This window comes from Colobus angolensis, unplaced genomic scaffold, assembly GCF_000951035.1.
Source record: "Colobus angolensis palliatus isolate OR3802 unplaced genomic scaffold, Cang.pa_1.0 Scaffold165, whole genome shotgun sequence".
Taxonomy (NCBI): Eukaryota; Metazoa; Chordata; class Mammalia; order Primates; family Cercopithecidae; genus Colobus; species Colobus angolensis.
Window position 1 is genome coordinate 1748852 of NW_012114766.1, and position 4235 is coordinate 1753086.

Below are 4235 nucleotides of genomic sequence, written 5' to 3' on the forward strand. Positions count from 1 at the left end.
GAGGCGCTGGGCGCCCCCTTGGACGTCCGGGGTGTGCTCATCCCGTTCGCTCTCAGCCTACCCGAGAAGTCGCCCCGAGGGGAGCAGGGAGCCACATAGGCCGGCGTGGTCGGCGGGCGTCTCCCTCGCAGGGGGCTGCAGGGCCCGAGGCCCATCGAGCCCACGGAGGAGGACGCGGGGAGTCGGGGCCACTAGCCGTGTTGGTGGTGTGGATGCTTCGAAGGAGCCCCGAGGACGCTCTCAGGGCCACTTCCGCTTTGCTTTTCTTTTGCTTCTCTTTGCTTCTGGGGGTCGATGCCTTGAGACCCAGGTGGTGTGCGGTTGGGTCCCTTGACAGACCGGACACGGGACACAGAAGGCTGTGGGATCCAAAGGGTCATCCTCAGGGTACAGTGCGAGGTCCTGAGGCAGTCTGCATCCGGCCCCGGGGTGTCCCGAACCCCGCAGAGCACCGAGGCTGTGCGCGGAAGCCTGGGACGCAGAAGTAGGTCGCTGCGAACTATCAGGGGAAGCACGCAGAGAGGGTCATGCTTTTTATTTTTGGCTTGAGATTTAAAATTATAACTGATAAGTAAAGCTCTTTCTAATTTAGTTGAAAATTTCGTACCATGTGCTTGCTTTGGTTGGCTCAACTCCAAAAAGAGTAATTTAATAAGCATTAAAGGTAAAATCTTTGATTACCAGTAAGGTTTCTTGTCCAATATGCATTGGAAGTATTTCTCTGCCCACACCATTGCTACTCAAACTCACATGCCTAGAGCAGCTCCGGCGCACTGTTGGACCGACGGGGCTTTCATATTTTCAGTTTAAGGGATGTTAACTGATGTAGCGATGATTTACCATTATTTAAATTTTAAGTCTTGAGTGGCTAAATGTTACCAAACAGCACATCATAAGTAAGAAAAACTTACCGGGGTGCTTGTCTAAAAAGCAATCTTTGATAGCCCACTCTATCCCCAGCCACTTTCATATTCTAGAACAAGATAAAATATTATTCCTAAAAAACGGGGAAAATCATTTTGTTTTGACAGTTCTATCAAAAAAAAGTGTAGGCACATTTTGAACCCACTGTTTATGGTGTTTTAAATATGGATCGTGTAGTTCTGATGAGGGAGATTAATTTTTACAATCATTAAGAAAGTGTGGCCGAGTGACAGTGGGCATAATAAGGTTTATAACAAGGAAGTGACATGCTTGTCACCATAGATTAGCAAGTAAACTGCATGTACTTAATTGTATTGAATTAAATTCCAAAATACCCTGATAGAATTAACATGAGGCTCACTGCATTGACAGGGTATGAGGATTAAAAACAAATCATTTGGGTCGTTTCTCATCTGTTTTAACATTTTACTTTTCAAGTGTGTATACAGAGGACTTACGAGTTTGAGGATGAGATTCATGCTCACAAATAGAGGCAAACATTTGAACTCCAAATCCAACCCATTCTCTTACTGTAAGAGGAAAAGTAAATGAAAGTTACTGGAATGTAACTAGTTGAAATCATGCCTACTTTAATATTATTTGTTTGTTAATCCAGTGATGGGAACTGCCATCTCTGTAGAAATCAGTGGGTAATTGAAAAATAGGTTATGCTTTTTAAAGAGTCTGTCATTATGAGAGGTCTCAGTTAAGTGTGTTTAGAAGTGATCAGCTTGAACCTTATGCATGCCTTGGGGACTGGAATTTATGATCTGGGTTAGAGTATGTTCTGGGGACGTGTCTGCTTGCCCATGGTTACTCATGGACTGAGGGGATAGCTTGACAACTTGGTTAATCATCTTGGGAAAGAAAAACAGACTTGCCTGACTTGATTTGCCTTTTATAGGAGTATACTGGAGAAATGGTTGTAGAAACAGTATTTACAGCAAAAGGAAACAAATAATGTTCATTTTCAGCAATGTACCATTCACACTGTCCTGCCTTTTCCTCTAGAATTTTATTATTAATGGTAGAAATTTTTATATGAAATGGGACCAGGACCAGGCTAATATTTTCAGTCCTTAAATATCAAACTCATATGCTGTTATCACTGTGATTTTACTTGTGAAATCATTCCTGTAATGTTTACTGTTTGAAAATGCAATGTGGAAATTGGGCTTCCAGAGTAACACTGTCCCTGCAAGAGGATATGAGAAGTGGCGGCTGCAGTCACGTGCAGTTCCTGTGGCTTTCCAGCATTTCATTTAGTGAAGGAATGCCCACACTATAGACGTAGCACAGCTTCCTGTGGGGCCCCAGCAGCAAAGCCCCAGGTACTCCCTGTTACCTCACAACAAAATGCACGAAGAAACCTAAAGAATAAGAGAAAGGAATTAATACCAACCATTAAAGGATGTCCAGCCAACCTATTGTGGAAATATATAGAATAGTGTACACCACATTTCTAAATGGTGATATCACATAGAAACACATACTAGAGGACCTGCCACGCCATGAGCCGCGTTTTTGCTTTTTGGGGGCCAGTCCGTGGGGTGTGGAGCCACTAGGGTTTGCACCCATGAAACAAAGAGAAAAGCGACACCCTCCAAGGCTTTGATTCTGGGACTGCTATGAGGAGGGCAGAGGCATTGCTGAGACTGCCTGGCGCCGGCTGATGCCCCAGGTAGGATCTTTTCGAATTCAAAGTGGTGGTCTAAGTGTGCATCCAACACTGTGTAGGAAAAAGGCTGGTGCAAAAATATTCCTGGTCATCCACCAGTTAAAAGAGTTAGATGAGGCTAGTGCCTTGATAACAGCTGTCCACACTTCTCATGAAATTAACCCATATGCTGGGGCGTTTCCAAATGTCTGACTCATGAAATTAACCCATATGCAGGGGCCTTTCCAAATGTCTGAAAAGGCAGTGGTGTCCTTTGGGGAAAATGTTATGCACGGAAGCCTGACCTTTTGCTTCGCTGACAGCAATCCCTTCTCTATTGCCAATCAAGGTTCATTTGGGATGCAGAGGAATGAGCTTGAGCTTTCCTCCTCTTCCTTCCGGTTTTATTCTTCGTCTTGGGAACAGCCCTCCACTCTGCACTGCTTCCTGCAGCTTTGTAGAGCTGGATTTGGAACTTCAGGATTTGGTTTCTGAGACTGTGGAGGCACCGACTTCTCCTGTAAGAAAATGAATGTTGTGGAAATCCTTTGGCTACTTCACTAAAACTCGTGACTGTATCAGTTTGGCTACAAATAAGAAATTAATCATCTGCTCTGTTTCTGCTAATTTCTGGTGTCACTTCAGTAATTCTGGTAGCAACCGTTGAATCTGTCGGTCACTTCCTGTAAACGATTTGGAAATAGGATGTTTTCAGCCTTCTTTTGTCTTTCTGAAGCCAAGATAGATTCAAGACATAATCTCTTGTAAGATCTTAGTAGAGCAGATGTAAGCAAAAGTGCATTTTTGTGTTCTTGTTAATTTTAGATGCTTTCCTAGCTTACAAAAAGTTTTATTTTTGGGTTAAAAATCAATCAACTTTCTGATTTTTCCCCTTTTGCAATGTTATTATTCATAAGAAGATAACACGAGCTGAAAATGGAAATCTGCAATTGTTTCAGTTGCCTTGAATTTCCTTCAGTGGCCACATCGTTTCCACGTTTTCCACATCCAGGAGGAAGTCTGGGCTGTGCAGCCTTCAGGCACCCGGCGACACTGTGCTGGCAGGTGCTTCAGACACGCCAAGTGAATGGATTTGGATGGAACGCACATAAAACAGGAGACGGGTTCTCATGTGATATCAAAGCTCCTCCAAAGCCTATTCAAGCTCTAAGCGATTCTCAAATGTTACCATTTATTAAAGGTAAACTACACCTGTTGAAGGCCAAGTTCAGGCCAGCTGTTGTGATCTGCGTAATGTATTTATTAATGCTTGAGTTTTAAAATCCTGGGCATAAATAGCGCAGAGCCTTGTATGTCTGTCAGTTCATGCCGAGATGAAATAAATCATGCAGAAAGTGCCAGTTCTTCTGGCGTGCCTGGGTTGCTTTTTTCTTTCTCCACAGCGCGTGTCTGATGAGGTGTTCTCTCCTGTGAATCAGGGATCCTAGCTCTGCACGCGGGACCCAGGGCTGACACCTCCCACCGTCAAGTGAGGAACTGCCCTCACCGGCTCCTGAAGCTCCCCCCGCACAGAGCTTCTAAGTTGGGGTGTCCGTTCCCCCTCCCAGGTGCCTTGGATTCCTCCGTCTGCTCACGGACCCCAGCGGGGGATCAGGGCACACCACATAGGGCCTCAGGAACACCAGGGTGGGCG

At 44.9% G+C, this 4235-nt stretch overlaps 1 long non-coding RNA gene across 1 annotated transcript; it reads left to right on the top strand.

The window, feature by feature from the left end:
- Positions 1 to 3065: 3065 nt before the first annotated feature.
- On the top strand, positions 3066 to 3947 carry LOC105508654. The gene is made up of 2 exons (XR_001001307.1): positions 3066 to 3101; positions 3561 to 3947. It is a non-coding gene; the product is annotated as an uncharacterized LOC105508654 (long non-coding RNA).
- The last annotated feature ends 288 nt before the right edge of the window (positions 3948 to 4235 follow it).